This window comes from Ornithorhynchus anatinus, chromosome X5, assembly GCF_004115215.2.
Source record: "Ornithorhynchus anatinus isolate Pmale09 chromosome X5, mOrnAna1.pri.v4, whole genome shotgun sequence".
Classification (NCBI taxonomy): domain Eukaryota; kingdom Metazoa; phylum Chordata; class Mammalia; order Monotremata; family Ornithorhynchidae; genus Ornithorhynchus; species Ornithorhynchus anatinus.
In genome coordinates this window covers 26,281,553-26,301,401 of record NC_041753.1, presented here as the reverse complement: position 1 = coordinate 26,301,401, position 19,849 = coordinate 26,281,553, and the positions used below count along the sequence as shown (strand labels likewise).

Below are 19,849 nucleotides of genomic sequence, written 5' to 3'. Positions count from 1 at the left end.
CTCTGAGGATCCCAAGTGGCAATAGATGAGACCATAGAGGTGGGACTCAAAAAATACCCAACACATCCAATCAGGCCAAGGCACCACCACATGGCTCTCAGAGTGCCCCCTAGTGACTAGTGGTTCAGTATGCTAAAAGTGTTAGTCCTATCTTCCCAGTAACATTTCTTCTAACATATACTCTATCCCGTCTAGATTTGGACCAAAAAAATAATTTTCCAGTGGAAATAAATATCACAGGCCAGTGCAGGCACTACCAATCTCTTTTCTTGCTGAGATACATAGTAACAGGATACAGTTTTAAAATGGAAAAGTTAATCATTTGATATTGGCACCTGGGCTGGTGAGGTTCATGATGAAACAGTGTTCCCTCTCCTCTCAATATAAGAATCCAATAAAATTCTGTAAATGAATCGGGGGAGAAATGCACAAGGGCTGATGCAGAAGCAGCTTTCTGATACCTTATGGATTCGTTGGTGTTGATAAAATTCATTTTGATTGTGATGATGGAAAAAAAAATCCCTTTTTTCCTCGGGTGTGTTTGCTACATCACCAAGGGAGCATATTTTCAAGGTCCATTTTTCTTTTTTACATGCTTAAGAAACAATTCATCCTTTTTAACTTGACGTGAATCCACTCCAGTGTGATGTGTCTTTTCTCCACTGCCACAGTGCTTTGGATCTGTTGTGTGGCCTGTGGCCATGAGTTCCAAGTTTCTTAGGAATTCTGTTTTAAAGTGTGAAAAGCATGTTCAGTTGAGTGATTTCCCTGGAAGACTTGGTCGTTTGATTTCTCTGTTTTGAGAACAAGAACTTTCACATAGATGATCACGAAGAATGACACTCTCTGAAATCTGCACAGTATCCAAGTTCAGCTTCCTGAGATGCAGCTCAAGGAATGGTCATTTGGCTCCTCAGTGGGAAGAACTGGATCTTGTTCCAAGTGAGTGGAAAAAATTCTGATTTCATTCATTTTACAACTGTACTCCAGCCTGAGAAAGAGGGTGGAGGGGACAAGAGAAGGACTGACTTTTCAAAAAAATTGTTGGCCAGTAATTACTTGCAAAGTTGACAAATTGACTAAATATCTTTAAGCAACTTTCCCTGGGTAGGTGGCAGAGTTGGAGGAGGAGGAAGAGACAGAGAGGGAGGAACAGAGGATGAGGAGACAGAAGGGTAGGAAGGGATCAAGGAAGTGTAAAGAAATGGGGAAAGAGACTGGAAGAGGGGAAGAGGAGGAGATGGCAAACCATTTGGCCCTGAATCTCTATGTCTTGCTTGAGGGCAGTACTAGTAACTGTATTTATTGAGTACCCACCTCATGGGTCTGTGTCCTCCTCTGCTATCTCCTAGTTATCCACTCTCTGCCACATTGATTGTGGTTTTCCTTTACTGCTCCTTTAAAATGTAGCTTCTGTTACCTCTGTTTATGTTTTCCTCATTTCAGTTCACCGTAGAGCAAATTCACCTGAAAACATCAACAATTCCAAGAAAACAGCAGCAGTTATTCAAGCACGAAGTTAAATCTGAAGCCTCTTTTTCCAAGAGATTCAATATTCTTTTAAGAAATTGATGTAACCATCTTTTTAAGGAATTTCCATCCAAATGAATGCTATCCCTTCATTTTCAGCCTAATCGTCATAGTCCCTTTGAAACACTAATACTGTGTGTATAGTCCAGATCAGAACTGAGGAGTAGTGTATTGTTCATCAAATGGCCTCTGTTAGACAGTGCCTGTCATAACTACAGCAACTCATCCAGAGGAATGTAGCAGGAGAAACCACTGAACAAACAAATAAACAAATGCTGAGGAATGAAGCATCTATTTCCTCTTACAGCTCGAAGAATTGAGAGACATGGTTAAATGGAACATAGCGGTAGGTGGAATCAGGAGGCTAAAGACCCTGGTCTAAGGCAGAAACTAGTTATGTCAGCTGCCACAGCATAACGCTAACCAGAACCCTGGGAAAACAAGGTCAGATAGATGGAAATTGTGGGATTTAATGAAGTGTCAAATATTCATGAGGCAGTGATGTTAATCATATGATGTAATGACAGGAAAGTTTTAATTTTCTCAAAGGCTGGGCTGTCATCTCATACAACAAATAGATGAGATTGGAAGGATTCTGTGGGATTGATAAATGGGATGAACATGCACAACTTCTAGTACTCCTCAGGGAAACTCTGCACAAACATTTGCATCTTTTCATTGATACCTACATCTGTTCTATTGACATTACCTGGTAAGAATGTTGCCCTTTGGAGATGGTTTTTCAACATGGGAAGGAAGAAAGAAGAAAGCCAAAGAGGTTTAGAAATAAATCCAAACCCTAGACTGTGAGCCCACTGTTGGGTAGGGGTTGTCTATTTGCTGCTGAATTGTACTTTCCAAGCGCTTCTTACAGTGGTCTGCACACAGTAAGGGCTCAATAAATACGATTGAATGAATGAATGAATGATCCTCAGCAAATCTCTGTCAAAAATTCGGGCATTTATTGAATCACTGAATTTTTGAAAGAAGGAATATCCGGCCTCTGACATGGAACTCCCTTCCCCTTCATGTCTCACAGACAACGCTTCTCCCCACCTTCAAAGCCTTAGTGAAGGCACATCTCCTCCAAGAGAGCTTTCTTGACTAAGCCCTCATTTTCTCTTCTCCCACTCCCTTTTGTGTCACCCTTGAATTTGGATTTGCACCCTTTATTCACCCCACCCTCAGTCCTACAACACTTACATGCATATCCATAATTCATTTTCATGTCTGTGTCTCCCTCTGGACTGTAAGCTTCTTGTGGGCAGGGAACTTGCCTACCAACTCTGTAATGCTGTATTCTCCCAAGTACTTAATACAATGCTCTGCACACAGTAAGCCCTCAATAAATACAATTTATTGAAGATCTCTGATATCATTCCTTCCAAAATGTAGACCTCAAAACTTAACTTTGCGTTAATAGAGTCTCTTCCTTCTCCAATAAGGGCTGCACTGAGTGATATTTCCAACATTTCAATGATCAAAGATTCAGTTTTCACTGAATTCTATGTCAGTTTTGAAGAAGAATCATCCAGAGCGGCTGCTGCAATTTCACATGTTCATCTGACAGTCTTTCACTGTAAGCACTTTGTCTTTAAAGACAAACCAAATGATTTAAATGTGAAAAATTGTTTATAAGTGGCTTTAGAGCCTGCCAATTTGTTAAAGCGAGGAAAATAATTTAATTTAACTGAAGCACATTGAAGCAATTATAAATCAAACATAAAAGGAGAAGAAATTTGTGAATTTATGGAAAGGTAAACTCTAGCACTCTGAAAACCAATAAAGCAAGCTTTTAAGCTCCATGGTGGAATCATAAAAGGGTCACAGAGTATTTTCCCAGATATTTCCACTACAGGAAATGTTCAAACCATTTTTGGATTTTTCTCCTCTTTCATTTTCAGGGGAATATTTTTAGAACTGGGTTGCTTTCTTTGTTCTCTTTTATCCAGAAAAATTATAAAAGTGATTTATTTGGAAAAAATAATTCTATTTTGCACTGTTACTATTTTTTATGGTATTCGTTAAGCACTTACTATGTGCCAGGCACTGAACTAAACACTGGGGTAGTTACAAGTTTATCAGGTTGGACTTTGTCTAACCTCCACATGGGGCTCACAGTCTTAATGCCAATTTTACAGATGAGGAAACTGAGGCACAGAGAAGTCAAGTAACTTGCCCAAAGTCACACAGCAGACAGGTGGGAGAGGTTTATTTAGAACAGTGCTCACCAAAGAGTAAACACTTAACAAATCCAATAATAATAGTAACAATAATACTAATAGTCCTTGCCAGTCGTGTTCCTGCTGGGGGACAAGGAAGTAAATAAGCAGGCTGGGGTGCAGCATATTTCTAAGAACATGCAAGAATTTTACACCTAAAACCCAATTTATGACCAAAGTGACTACAGTATAGTACCAAAGCTGCACCACAGTGCTGATTTCAGCATCGAAGACCAAGGAGGTTGCCAAAATGGCTACTCGGGCAACTGCTTGCTGGTCACACGGGTACATAGGCGTAGACAAATACAAACACAGGCACATATGCACATAGGCATAGAGAAGCTCCCACAGAGGTACACTCAGACATAGTCACAGACCCTGACCTAGGCAAGCATGCATACAGACATACATGTACATAGACACAGGCCAAGGCACAACCTGACAAACACGCACACAGACATGTACATAATGCATAGGCAAGTGGACAACGAAAAATTCCTACCCACAGGTAAAAATGAGAATTATATCTCTTCCAGGAGGTGTTTCCTGATTAATTTCTCAACTCCCAACCTTACATCCCTCAACTACCACTTAATGCATTTCTATGCCACCTAAGCACTTTTGGTCTCTCACCCTCCCCCAATAACACTATCTATCTTTACATTCTATTACTTCCCCCAGAAATTTAGAATTTAAAAATCTGTAATTTACTTTAGCCCAGCATCCCCAGTGATTATAAGCCCTGTGAGGGCAGGGACCATGTCTACCAACTCTACCGCTGTACTCTCTCAAGAACTTAGTAACAATGATGGTATTTGTTAAGCCCTTACTATGTGCCAGGCACTGTACTAAACTCTGGGGTGGATACAACTCAATCAAGTTGGACACAGTCCCTGTCCCTTATGGGGTTCACAGTCTCAATCCCTATTTTACAGTTGAGATAAATTGAAGCACATTGAAGTGAAGTGACTTGCCCAAGGTCACACAGCAGGCAAGTGGTGAAGCCAGGATTAGAACCCATGACCTTCTGACTCCCAGGCCGGAGCTCTAGCCACTACGCCACGCTGTACTCGGTAGAGTACACTGCACAGTCGGCACTCCGTAAATACCACTGAGTGATTGATTATGATATTGATAGTGTGGATGATGGTGTTGATGATGGGAATGATGACAATGACAGCAATAGTAGAGGTTGATCAATCAATCATACTTATTGAGCACTTAAGGCAGGTAGAACAATATCCAAAGCACTTGGGAGAGAACAATGTAACAGAGTTGCTTCCTGCCCACAAGGAGCTTACTGTGTACAGGGACTCTGTCATCAGTAAATCCCCTCCTGAAATACTATCTCATATTTCTTTTCACGGATTCCCCCTTTTCACATCCTATCCCTCGTCTTCTATGCCCCACTTTTCGACACCTGTCACCCAACTCTGAAAATTTTTGTTTTTCACTCATGTTCATGTGGACTACAGCTGTCTTTTCTCAGGCAAAACTCACTCAAACCCAAGAGAGTGCCCTTTGAGTAAAAATTAATGTTTCAGATCTATTTGATTTATCTGTTTTTTTCAGTGTTTGAGTGCCAGATGCAAAACCGGACAGTACTTCCAATGGGAATCTAATGATCTCACCAGGATAAACACTGAATTGTACAAAAGTTCAGTCATGGAAAATCAATAAATCACCCATGTAATTCCTCTGACCTTTCATGAAGACCATGCACCCCACAGGATTCCCGGACGGGAGGATATCTGATCGTTCTGAGAAAGAAGAGCTCATGAATAAAAATAACAATTCTCAACAAATAGTAGAAGCTGAGAAGGAGATGAACACCAACACAAATAGAACAGAACTGCAGACTGAAGCCAAAGAGTAAACCATGACAAATCTACCAGGCAAATGATAAAAAAGAATAACTCTATGGTCTATTGAAGCGTCAACATTGACGTACCATTCTCTCAACTCATTTCAGTGAATCCATCATTCTGTTAGGAGCAGCATACTGGAACTGACTTCTTCAGCTTCAGCTCGCAAGGCATGCCAAAACACCCCTCCAGTCCCTAACTAGGAGGGCCTTGAACTGCTTTCAGCTGTGCGTGAGTGGAAGACTGAAAAATATGGTCCACTCATTGGTGTGAACGTAGCGATTTCCTAGACTGTGGCAAAGTATGTTGACCCAAAACGAATTGACAAATTGGCATATAGAAATCCTCAAAGATTCAGGATGTTCCTACTTAGAGGCATTTCACCCATGCTAATCTGCATTCATTCAGAGAGGTCTTAGTGAAGGGAGAAAGCTAAGCAACTCTGCTTCTCTCCTGATTTTTTTCTCCAAACCCAGCACCTCTTAGAAATATATTTCCCAAATCTAAAACCTTTGAGATAGATGCTCCTGATATATATATATATATTTCTTCTCCTCTCCCTCTTGTCTTTGTGTCTATAAAGAACCTAGATATCTGCATAAATGCTAAGTGATGAGGGATTGAAAGGTAGAAAATTGAGAGGTGGATAGATGGGTAGTTGACATGTGGGTGATGGAGACTTTAAATTGGTCAGTCAGAAAGAAATTTGAAGATTCTGAGGGTTTTTCCAGATGAAAAGCCCAGATGGGCCCCAGAACCCATTTCCCTATCAAAAACAGACTCAAGAGAAAATGAAAACCAGGAGGGTCCCTCAAGAGGATGGAGAACTTAGCAATGGTGGACGAAGAAACTCTGACCAGAGGGGTAGAGAAAAATAGAATGACAAGTGGAAATGAGAGAACCTGTTCACAGAAAGAGGGCAAGTCCAGGAGTTGAGGAAGCAGCCACAGGTTCAGCTGCCCAAAGCAGAGACTGACTTACCCCCCCATATTCTTCTTCCCTCCCACATTCGCCCATCAAAAGGTTGGCCTCCAAATTGTGCATTTGTTGTTCTTTCTGCTGGTTGAAAATCGTAATGTTTGTTTTAATGTATCCCCATTTTGCGGAAAAAAAATGAAGATTGCATAAGTTGAATATTCACTGGAAATAGGGCTGTAAAGGAAATTTACAGTCCTGTCAGATGGGAGAGTGACAAACAGTAGGAAATGAAATATCAAAAGTCATTGGTTGGGAACATTAATACCTTCTGTAATTCATTTTTTCAATCTAAATAGAAAGAGAATATTTTTCTATTAAAAAATTGTACACCCATGGCAAATGATCTTCTGACTCCAAGTGTATTAAGTCGCAGCTAAAAGTTAGTTTTTGGCATCCACTGGGACATATGGAATTTGCTAAAGGGTTGATCTGAGAGGCAGAAGTAGTGAATTTTCTATTCCTACTTCTGTCACTTGACTGGGCCCTTGGCCTTCAAAAATTTCCATCACCTTTCTGGATTTCACCTTTTCTAACTAGACAAGTTCAGTCAAGAGGAATAATAATAATCACTGTCTGTCTATCTTGCCTTCCCACTCTCACTAGTGACAGAATCATACTGCATGGCCAGCCTCAAATCAGCTCCATGGATGAAGAGTTGTGGGAAGTCTTTCAGGCTAAGGAGCTCCAGAACCCATTCTTTCTCTGCTGTTTCCCTTCAGGGTTTTGACAGATCCTGGGGCTGCCTCCTCCTGCTGTTTTGTGTCAATTATACTATTGCTGATGTGGTCGAATCCACATGACTTCTCCATTAGTATAGACAATCAAGAGTTTTGCGAAACGCACATTCAATCCTGTGCAGCATTAAATGACCTAGAGAAAAGAAAGGCCTTTAGAAGCATCCATGAAGATACGTAGCCTAATTGGAGAGACACTTGGACAAGTAGTGTTGGGATGCCAACGCTGAAGAGATCCTGGACCGATCAGACCACCACCAACTCAAGACTTACCCAGTACTGACTCTACACACTTCTACTATCCCCATCAAAGGGAAAGTTGGCCCTATCTTCAACCCACAGAGGGAAGAAATCCTAAAGAGATGGCCACCATAACCTCTCAAATGTCCCTTCCAACATGGCAGATGAGGCTCGATGGGATGTAAAGAATCTGCCAGAATCCTAAGGTTTATGTCCAACCTGACATAGTACCTCAAGCAGAGTCAGGAAGATCTGATGGCAGAATTGTGTTCCTTACTACCAATTCCTTTTAAAACATTTTTCCTCACATTTCATGGATCCCTTCTTATGGGAAGGATCTCTTCTTATCAGCCTTTCACAGTCTCTTTATTTTATTTTTATTTGAAGAATCTTGTTTCATTCCTCTCAGACCATTCATTTCACTTGGCCCTTCCATGCCCCTTTTCCACTACAATGTAGTAGAAAATCTTAAAAATCGAAAGAGGGCCAAAAAATTTGCCTTAAACCCTGCATTAATTTTAGATGAATTTGTAAATTTAAAATATGTGGATTCATAGCTCAAAAAGTAGCCTCTGTGGTGAGTTGTCTAGATTTGAAGTGATGGGAGCTTATATATCCAATCTCCAAAGATGAATAATCAGTGGGTTGGATGATAATCACTGCGAATATGGAAGAAACTGTGGCTAAACTATTTCAAAGGGTAGGACAGATCTCATCTCATGTCACTATGAGTACCAGGGCTCAAATTGCAAAGGATCTAATATTCATGTTTTTTTGTCTTACAGCTGGAATCTTTTTGACAAGATAAAAGTCTGGGCAATGAGCCACTGACTAGCGTGAATTGGGAGAAAGGGACATGGTCCCTTTCCAACAACTCTCCTCTCCATCCAAAAATATCTAAACAAGCTAGCCCAACAAATTCTTGCACCCATATTTTGAGAATCATATGGATTTGGTATCTGGGCTTCAGTCATGTGAAGAAGTTATAGAACAAGTGCTGTGGGATATATGTACTAGTTTTACAAAAATCTTCACTTCGCACACCCCGCTTTCTCATAGGCCCAGCTCAATGTCCTCCTTACTCTGGCCTCAAGAGTTTGTGCTAATTTCAGGAGGAAAAAAACTTTACTTGTATATATCAGGAGTGGCCAAGCCTCATGAACAGGATTCATGTTGACCAAAAACACGGTATAGCCATGAGCCACGGATGGAAAGCAGGCATTCCAAGGTGGAGAAAGGAACAGTGAATGACAGAGAATAGTTGTTCCTGGAGAAGAGGTATGGCAGAGGGGGTGGCGGCAGTGATAAGTCGACACTCAGGGTAGGGGTTGGGGGTGAGTTGCCGCACCCATTTCCGGCCCGGTCCCACTTGGGTTGGGGCTAAAACCACTGAAAGAGCTGAAGCCCTCCCACCACTGCAACGGACTGGTAAATAATATGCAATATGTGCATCAGCCTCACAGCAACTGAAGATCTAGGCCACCTTGGTATATATATTATGCAGGAATGTGTGTGTGTGTGTGCATACATGTGTCTATCATCCACTTTGCAGATGACAGTACATCTATGTTTGGATTAAGTGAAAAGTTCTATTCAGGATTGAAGGTCCATTCCACACTGGGTGCACAGAAAGGTAGCCCTCCCCCTCTAGCCCGTAAGCTTGTTGCGTGCAGGGTACATGTCTACCAACTCTGTTAGATTGTACTTCCCCAAGCTTTTAGGGGAAGCAACATGGCGGAGTGGATAGAGCATGGGCCTGGGAGACAGAAGGTCATGGGTTTTAATGCCAGCTCCTCCACTTGTCTGCTGCGTGGCCCTGGGCAAGTCACTTCACGTCTCTGTGCCTCAGTTACCTCATCTGAAAATAGGGATTGAGACTGTGAGTCCCACGTGGGACAGGAACTGTGTCCAACCCAATTTGTTTGTATCCGCCCTGGTTCTTAGTATAGTGCCTGGCACATAAGTAAACTCTTAACAAATACCGCAATCATTATTATTACAGTGTTCTGCCCATAGTAAGAACTCATTAAATATGATTGATTGATTGACTGATAGTTCCTTGATGTTCTGCTGGCATTTGCTGTTTGGAGTGCCTGTCCCTGTTTTTGAGTTCATCTAGTCTCCTGATCATCCTGAAGGCTCTGCCCTAGAGTATCTCCTTTCACGATTGCCACATGCCAAGTTGATGCCTAACTGCTGCTCTTGTCTCCTAAAGGTCCGCTGCTCTCCCACACTGTTTAAGACTGCACTTAACTGCATCTTGAAAACATTTAGCCTACCTCCTTGTTCACATGGGCCCATTGCAGCTCGCCATACTGAAGCTGCTTGGGAATCCTGTTACTGTCCACTTCTAAAGTGAAAGAATCCCTCACTTCCACATGAGTCTTGGACAATCAAATTGTGTTCAGATGCTGAAGGGAATGATTAATAAGAAAGAGGTGAGGACATTTTTGTCCAGATTTAATCCTTTTAAGAGCCCAGAATTGCAGAGGCTGATTGAGTGGGCTTTCACCCACCACAGAGATCCTTCCCTTCGGCTTTCAATAATATAGCTGTAAATGAATCAGAAATGCCACGTTCCGGGTTAACTTTTCCTTCAAGGAAAAACTTTCCAAATGAAGGACAGGAGATGCTGATGCCTGTGCCTTTTGGACTCTTTCAAAATGATGGCATTTGAAAATGCACTTCGAAGAGATAGGGTGGTTCTTAATACTGTTCTCCCTCCTTCTTAGACTGTGAGCTCCATGTGGGACAGGGTCTCTGTCCAACCTAACTTGTACCTACCCCAGAGCTTAGAACAATGCTTCATATATAGTAAGCGCTTAACAAATACTATTATAAAAAACAACAACAAAACCCTACAAAATCCTCTTAAATCCAGCCCAACACTGACCTCTTTCTCAGATGTTCTTTCCTTTTAGCCACCTCACAAGGCCTGAAAGGCAGGAACTGGTAGAAATGTCCAACTTGGGGAGATGGTGCCATTTTAAAATTTTCAACATAGCTGTTTAGTGCTATAAGTTTATCCATTTATTAATAATAATAATGGTACTTTTTAAGTACTTACTATGTGCCAAGCGCTGATCTAGGCACTGGGATAGGTCCAAATTAATCATGTTGGACACAGTCCCTGTCCCATATGGGGCTCACACTCTTAGCGCGGCTCAGTGGAAAGAGCCCAGAATTGGGAGTCAGAGGTCATGGGTTCGAATCCCGGCTCTGCCACTTGTCAGCTGTGTGACTGTGGGCAAGTCACTTCACTTCTCTGTGCCTCAGTTCCCTCATCTGTAAAATGGGGATTAACTGTAAGCCTCATGTGGGACAACGCGATGACCCTGTATCTCCCCCAGTGCTTAGAACAGTGCTCTGCACATAGTAAGCGCTTAACAAATACCAACATTATTATTATTTTACAGATGAGGTAACTGAGGCACAGAGAAGTTAAGTGACTTGCTCAAGCTCACACAACAGATGTGTGGTGGAGTCGGGATTAGAAGCCAGGTCCTTCTGACCCCCAGGCCCATACTCTATTCACTAAGCCACGCTGCTTCACCATTTGTCCTACATTCAAGGAGGAAATTATAAGGAAAATGACATTATTCAATTGTTACTTTTTGGAGTGTCATTAGGGATAGTTTTACTACACACCACACATTTCGCTCATTGATTTTTGATTTCCCTGCTCTTTATGGGAAGAGGGATCATAGAAGACAAGAGATATTTATGAAGAAAAATTCTGGTGGGATATACTCCAAGGAAGAAATATGTGTGCTGGTCAGTAAAGGGAAACTGTAACTTTCCTTGGTACATGAATAATCCTTGTTTATCCTCTTAAATGGCTATAAATTTAACTCACTAAAACCAAAAAAAAGAAAATCAAACCAGTTGTAGTGATCACGATCTGGGAACAGTGCTGCCACCTTGCTGAAAAGACTGAATAATTGTGATTTGTCTTCCAAAATAGTGCTTTGATATCTAGAATGATAAGAATTAAATATGGTAATAACCTGGCAATTAAAAGAAATTTCTTTTATCACCACAAAGATGACTTGATACACAGCAGTGACCTGTAATTTCTCTTGCAAGGGATTCATATATATTATGACTATCTTTGTAATTACCCTCACAGTTTCCTAAAATATTGCTTATCAGTTGCTCATGAGAAACCAGCAGTGCTAAGGTACCTCAATTCACCTCATGTTCCAAATCCATTGAAGTAAAGGTCACAGCAGTGGAGAAAACTAAACATGATGTGACAAGTACAGTGAAAAGGTAATTAGCGCCATTATCTCCTACACGCTAACTATTTAGAAATAGGAATGTATTTATATCTGCAGAATAAAAAAATTAAAGTTAATTTATTTTGCCTTTGTACTGTCTCCACCATAATTAAAATTGTAATGAAATAGCACAGGGTTAAAATGTTAAATAAAATAATCAGTAACTACATTCTAATAGAGTGCCGGTCTCCATGTGATCTAGGCCTGTAAATGGGGAGAAAACACTTTGCCACTGAGCTTATCAATGTGATGAACGGTCCCCCTTGCTTACTCTGATCCCCCCAGCCTGGTTCTACCCCCCCACACACAAATCGCAGCTCTCCCCATTTTCGAAGCCCTCCAAAAAACCCACCTCTTATGAGAACCCTTCCCAGAATAATTCACACACCTTATTTGCATGAACCAAGTACCATCCTTAGCATTTAGGCATTCTAGTCTTCTCCCTAGCACTTATGCACATACGTATTTTGAATTTATTCATACATGCATTTATAGATTTCTCTGGACACTGGATTATTCAGCTATTTCATACTGATACATTTGTACTGCTTCCTGCTATGTCCTTGTCCTTCCTTCCACTCCCACTATCTGTATATAATTTTTTCTCTGTCTGTTTCTCTCATCAGATTGCTTGAGGGTAGGGAAGAGGTGTCTTGCTTCTTTTTTTCTCTCCAGAATGCTTAGCACAGTGCTTTGCCCTCACTTGGGACTCAATAGATGGAATGATTAAAACAGTAGTGAAGCTCCCTCTTAGGCCAGGAATTGAGACAGAGGTGAGGCTGGTACCTTGCCTTGTCACCTTGTTAATCTCGCAACCAGGCTTAGTCTCCAGTTTGCTACCTCATAGTCTGGGTTCTGATCCCGGCTCTGCTGTGTGACCTTGGGTAAATTACTTAATTTAGTGGATAGAGCATGGGCCTGGGAGTCAGAAGGTCATGGGTTCTAATCCCAGATCTGCCACTTGTCTGCTGTGTGACCTTAGGCAAGTCGCTTCACTCCTCTGTGCCTCAGTTACCTCATCTATAAAATGGGGATTGAGACTGTGAGCCCCATGTGGGACAGGGACTGTGTCCAACCCAATTTGCTTGTAATCACCCCAGCGCTTAGTACAGAGCCTGGTATATAGTAAGCGTTTAACAAATACCACAATTATTATTATTATTATTCTCTGGGCCTCAGTTATCTCATCTGTAAAATGAGGATAAGAGTATGAAGTGCCAAGAAAATGTGTCTTATAATCAGACGTGTTCCATTGGTGTTCACGGGCCTGGAGGTATACCTGGACGTATGAGGGCACCTAATGTTAAGGCAAACTCAGGATAAAATGCTCACCAGTTTTGATGCTGTGTGTATACACAAATGCACACATGCAGTTTCTTCTGATAATGCTGCACCCTGAACCTAATAATAATAACAATAATAATGGTATTCGTTAAGTGCTGATCATGTGCCAAGCACTGTTCTAAGAGCTGAGGTAGATGCAAGGTTATCAGGGTGTCCCATGTGGGGCTCACAGTCTTAATCTCCATTTTAAACCATTCCCTAATTCCCTGACAATATTGTAGCCAAATCAGCTGGAACTGAGTGTCCATACAACAGCCTCTACAATCCTAACCTTTTCTTTCCCTCTTGCTCCCTCTGCTCCTAGCAGTTCTGGCCCCATAACAGCACTGGAAAACCACTGAGTTCATAAAGGTGCGTATCCATCTCCCTCACATCTTGAAACATCTCCTCTGGGCAACAAAGATCCTTTTGAAGTTGATGGGAGCTCTCTTTGCAGAAGAGATGAGAATTGAGCCCTTAATAATTAATCAGGGACTTAGCACAACTTATCTGAACGTGACATGTCAATCTCTAGTTTTCTTCTTGGCTTTTCCTTTCAAGTTATTACTTGAAGAAACTAGCTTTGGGAGGGAAATTGGGTTCTATTAAGCATGAGCTACCTGAGATTTCCTTCCCCTTGAGTTCAGTCTGGATCTGAGGGACATGACCCGTTTGAAGCATTCCTATGATAAGTTCTTGGCGGGCTGCACACAAGATGGTCAATTTAAATTAATTAGCTTAATAGTGAGAGTTTTACCTGAACTTCTGCCAAAGAGAACATCGTTATTTAGTGATTATAGTTGCCAAAGGTTTTCTTACTATCCATAGCATCCCCTTAAGGTAAGTCTGTGGCCAATTTCAGAATTGACCTTTCCCTTATGGACATACTGCAATCAAAGGGTGCTAACCCAGCTTGACCAGCATTATATTAGGCCAGGTTGAGAACACTGAGGTGGGGAATTGGGGAAATACTCTAGACGATTCAGACTCAAAAACTGCTTTGGTCTGAAAAGGCCGGTTAATGAAAATAAGTGTTTTATGCTCCCCACTCTGACTGTGGATCCCAGATCAATCGTCACCTGGGATATGGATATCCATGTGCCTTGGGAGTGGGGGACAATAAACTCTTGAGACCATCACGGCTTTCAGCGGTTTCTAAATTCAAAGTTGACTGTTGAGGATTTTCCCGGGGAAACCGCTGCACCTCAGGGAAAATTTCTGAAGAGAAATTGGCCCCGTGGGGAAAATCCCAGAGAATTCATTTAAAAAGAAAAAAAGAAAATGAAAAAACCCCCACCCGGGAAAGTCCACCCTCCCTCATTCCTTCCCATCATACCCCCAAGATCTTCTGCCCCAGGGCCAGAAAACAAAGTGGTAGTTGTGGCCACATTTATACTGCACACCTGGCACTATATAGCTCTTTTTTTTTCCTATTAAAAAGGCTTACTTTAGAGCCTCAGCGAGGACTGAGAGGCATGGGGATGAAAGACAGGAAGCAGAGCAATGTAAGGAGCTGGGGTCTGGAGAGAAGAGACGGAAGTTCACACAATGAAATAGGGAATCATGCAATAGAACTGAGTCACTGAAAATAAACATTTGGGGTAAAATTATCACTCAATAGTCTAAAGTAGAGCTAATCTGGGAGAGTTACCCTGGCCATTAAAAAGTGCCAGAACGATTGAGAAAAGCAAAGTCGATTTCAAAAGGCAGGAAGATGGGGAAAAATGAAAGACCGAAGAGGATGAAAGAGTGGAACGTCGCAGGTTTTTGGTATTAAAATACTTAGGTCCTGATTACAGTCATTCTGAAAGTGTTTCTTCTCCACCCAGCATCCAGTTATTTTATTTCTACACAAGTTCCAGTAATTTCAGCCATATATTTATTCTCATTTATTCAGGCTTTCTCTCCGTCCTTCCCTCTCTCTCTTTCACAGTCCCTCCACACCCCCAATCCCTATTATTTCTTCCTTGATCACGTGCAATGCCAATGGCTGCTGCCTCTGGCTCCTTGCCAGCCCTTAACTATGGAACCCCATCAGAACAGAAGTAGCTTCTGGTCCTGACTCCTTCCTAGGGTTTCCATTTAAATATATTTCTTTGTGTAGGTGTACATATCCTTTGCATCCAGATATGACCCTGAACCCCTGACCCAGGCCATATTCACCACAACCAATGGTGTGCCCATGGTAACTGGAAGTCATTGTTTCCCCGAAACCATGGGAACAAATAGAGATAACTGATTCAGGCCCTTGTAATCATTTTCCCTACCAGTAGGAGATGATGTGTGGTGTGTGGATCACCACAAAGAAACTCAACTGTGGTCTGCAAATGAGAAGACACAATTCAACTCAGAACATGAGAATCAGAATGGAGGGGAAGTTTTAAACAAGAACATATGCAACCCATCGTATTGCTTTAGCCCAACTTCTAAATGAACCCTACCTCATTAGCATACTCCCCCTCTGTGAAATCACTGAGCCTATCAGCAGCTGGTTTGTTCCCTCATGGAATTAGTACGTCAGAAATTATTTTGATAATGAATCCCAGATTTTAACCACCCCATTTGGCATTTCCACATGCACAGGATGTACCTCCCCCAACTTTTCTGAGGTTTTTCTTTGTCTCTTCTAAATGCTTTGCTGCCTAATCACTTCAAGATAATGAGAAGCCATAAAGGTCAGGCATGTAGAAGATAACCCTATATCACTGCTTGACAAATTAGTTTATAGCACAAAATCAGGCCTCCCACTGAAGTGCAGTTTGTCTGAACTATTTTATCTTTGCACAGCCTATGCAGTTTGTCTCCCAGATTTCTCTCTCAGAAAGCTCTGGGTCCTGCCCCTCATTTTCTCTTGGAAAAAAAAAAAAGTGAAATTGCAAATCCAAATAAGCATCATTGATTGTTAGATAGACCAAGCCCAGAACAGTGGCTTTCTTTGGAGGGTATGACTTCTCTTACTGCAAGTCTTCGCATGGGTTCCACATGACAGCTTTACGATTTCCATATCTGTGGACTGCTGTTCCGCCTAATTAGTTCATGTTTGCCTTTCTAAAAACCTAGAGTACTTGTCTGTTGGTGAGTTTCGCTTACTCCGCCAGCCTATGGAGACACAGGAAAGGATTTCAATACCTCTCAAGCAGTGTCTCACCATTCAGACCACACTTGGTGAGAGGATTAATATGCAATTGACTGATCATGGTACCCTTTCAGCACTTGTATCAGAAATGCAACTGTTTCTTCACACCAAGGAAACACTGTCTTTATTTGGGGAAGCTGAAAAAGGGGAAGAAGAATGCCCCCCACAATTTAGTGATTACTGTCTATTCAAAAGTAGACATTTTGAGTGTTTAAAAGAAATATAACTTGCACAGCCTTATTCTCCTCTTTCCATCAAAGAGACTGTACACAAGTATCTTTTGAGGTAACGCAAGGGAAAACGCTCCATCTTTCTCACAGACTTTATAATAATGATTATTATTATGGCATTTGTTAAGCACTTACTATGTGCCAAGCACTGATCTAAGTGCTGAGGTAGATACAAGGTTAGCAGGTTGTCCCACGTGGGGCTCACAATCTTAACCCCCATTTTACAGATGAGGTAACCGAAGCACCGAGAAGTTCAGTGACTTGCCCAAAGTCACACAGCTGACAAGTGGCAGGGCCGGGATTAGAACCCACAACCTCGGACTCCCAAGCCCGTGCTCTTTCCAGTAAGCCACGCTGCTTCTCTTTTTCCCTTCTGCTTCTGCTTCCTGTAGGACTTCATGGTTTCTATAGTGAGTGACCTCCACTACAGCCGGCAGTGGGGTTTCCTGGTCCTACTACAAAACTGGCACGAGGAAGTAGATGTTCTCAGAGCCCAACAGTGCCCGCAGCTTGACAGGTAGGATCACTGGTTGAGTTTGGCTAGTAACAGTGGCCTCAGTATTCCATAAGTCTAACTCTGACTTCCCTGAGGCTTGTGTCAGAGATGTGGGCAAAAAACTGGACGGTGAAAAGAGGAGAAGGATAACCTGTCTTTTGGTGTGCCGTGGAAAGTTTAAGCAAGATCAAATGTCTCCTCATGGGAAAGAGAATTATCCCATCAAGGGAAAGCTGTGCTTTGTGTCCTTTTTCTGTCTTTAGGTGGTCTGCCCATCATAAGAAATTTGGGACCCAAAATGTTTGACAAGACTTCTTATTTCACTAATTTTGATTACCACAGGTAATCAATTCATGTGAGTTCAGAAGACTACGATGATTTTGAGACCACAACAAGTGAACCATATGGCTGTTGGAACCAAATTCGAAGAATCTGAACAGACACAACCTGCAGTTTCATGGTTGCTGTGACTGAAGCCTCATTTTCATTCCAGTGAAGGGAACAATTGGCAAGTAATGGATCTCCTCGCAATTCAATCTCTTTGACCTGGAATTCCCTCACCTTTCATATATGACAGACCACCACTCTCCTCACCTTCAAAGTCTTAATACAATCACATCTCCTCCAAGATGTCTTCCCCCACTAAGCCTTCATTTCCCCTCTTCTCTCTCCCTTCTACATCACCCATGCACTTGGATCTGTACCCTTTAAACACTTGATATTAATCTAACCCACAGCCTCACAGCAACTATGTACATGTCCATAATTCATTTTAATATCTGTCTCCCCCTCTACACTGTAAGCTCTTGTGTAATGTAATAATAATAATAATAATGGCACTTGTTAAGTGCGTATTATGTGCCAAGCACCATTCTAAGCGCTGGGATAGATACAAGTGAATCAGGTTGCACACAGTCCCTGTCCCACATGGGGCCCCACTTTGCAGATGAGGTAACTGAGGCCAAGAGAAGTGAAGTGACTTGCCAAAGGTCACACAGCAGACATATGGCAGAGCCAGGATTAGAACACAGGTCCTTTCCGTCTCTCAGGCCCATGCTCTATCCACTAATCCATGCTGTACTTTCCCAATCACTTAGTACAGTGCTCTGCACACACTAAGCACTCAACAAATACCACTGATTGACTGACTGATGGCTTTGGCTAAGGAGAGTCTCCCAGTTGCTCATGGCTGCCTGCCCGGCGGATTTCTCCATCATTCATGCCTTTCAACGGACTATATCCACACCATATTCTATGAGGGGGTTTTTGGGGATCACTACTATAGCTGCCCAAGATGCAGTCACTCCTCTCTAGTTCTCACTAGGGAGAATTCCTGCTGCCTCCTAGTCTCCTTGTATTTCTTGCCCAGTGGCTCTTTGTTACGAGCATTGCCGGTGAGCTGACTGTACTCTAGAACCTCATTTTTGGTAGTCTTGTCCTCCCATTTGCTATTAAGAATCAATTATAGGTGACAGATGGGTCAAGAATATGGATGTGCCTTCTGTGGTAGATCCAGGTCTCACTGCCAGACAGTAGGTTCTATAAACATTCAGTTTAGTCTGGATTTTGGTGTCACATTAGTGCCTCATTTTATTGGCCAGTTTTTTAAAGGATATGCTGGCCTTCTTGACTCAATTGCTCCCCTAAGGCACTTGAAAGAATGGACCACATTTGCATTTTACAAACATTTGTGATCGATGGTTAAACCACGTCGAAAGTATTAGTATTTCCATTTATGAGTGGAAATGAGGAATCATTCAGTGCTCTCGTTGACAGGGTACCAACTTGTACTGAATTTCCAGTGAGATGAAGACATGTGATTGAACACAGGTGGTCCCATAGCTGTTGAAGTCTAGCAAAGAGGCTCCTCTTACACTCAGCCAATTATCGTTGGCAACAATAATGTTTGCCATAGGTTAGGTCCCCATTGCCACAGGGAGCCAGAGGGTTACACAATTGAATCCAGAAAAGTCAGGCAGAGGAAAGTTTTATGCCTGAATTCTCCAGATTACATAGACTCCCCTTTGTTTTTCCTTGAAAGGTTCCAAGCGATACCTAGGGTTCGGCATATTGAGTTGGTTATTCCAGAGTCAAAGCTACTCCCAGATAGTAATTTAACAACCTTTGAAAACTACCCTAACTCTTCCAAGCCTACCATTTTCTAAACTCTCCAGAGAAGACTGCCTTCAGTACATCCCGGAAAGAGAGTAGCCTACCATTTTCTAAACTCTCTCTAGAAAGCAAGATCAGAGACCTAGAAACCTAGAGACCTGAATTTTACCAAAACTTTCAAAGGGAGGGTCTTGAACATTGGAAGAGTCTGTAAACCCCTCTTTCACTTATTTTCCCCATAATCCCCTGAGGTAGGGGCAATAGAAGAAGTAATGGTATTGATGGAGCACCTACTGAGGACAATGGACTGTAATAAGTGCTTGGGAAAATATAATAGCAGCAAAAGACACATTCCCTGACCATAAGCAACTTATACTCTAGTTGGGGAGATAAGCGTACGAAACATTTTCAATTGGTGGGAACAGAAGGCAAAAAAGGGATCAGAAAGGGTGTAAATGTATATGTTGGGATGACAAATCAGAATAAAGCAGAATAGGTAACTGAATATGCAATGAATTCTAACTTTGATGCTTGTTCAGTGAAGTTGAATGCTTCCAGATATCCTCCATAAGCTCCTTGAGAATTGGATCATTTCTTCTCCTTTGTAGGCACTATCAGGCACTTACTTAGAGCAATTCCTTGCATCCTGTAGAAAATAAACATTATTGACTGACTGTGAGATCATAGCATGGCAGCTGTGATA

General features: G+C 41.9%; 1 long non-coding RNA gene across 1 annotated transcript; it reads right to left on the bottom strand.

Moving 5' to 3' along the window:
- Positions 1-438: 438 nt before the first annotated feature.
- LOC114807904 lies at positions 439-19,779 on the bottom strand. Its single transcript, XR_003755917.2, has 3 exons — positions 19,670-19,779; positions 1,318-1,467; positions 439-991 (listed from the first exon to the last, which is right to left on the bottom strand). It is a non-coding gene; the product is annotated as an uncharacterized LOC114807904 (long non-coding RNA).
- Between the last annotated feature and the right edge of the window lie 70 nt (positions 19,780-19,849).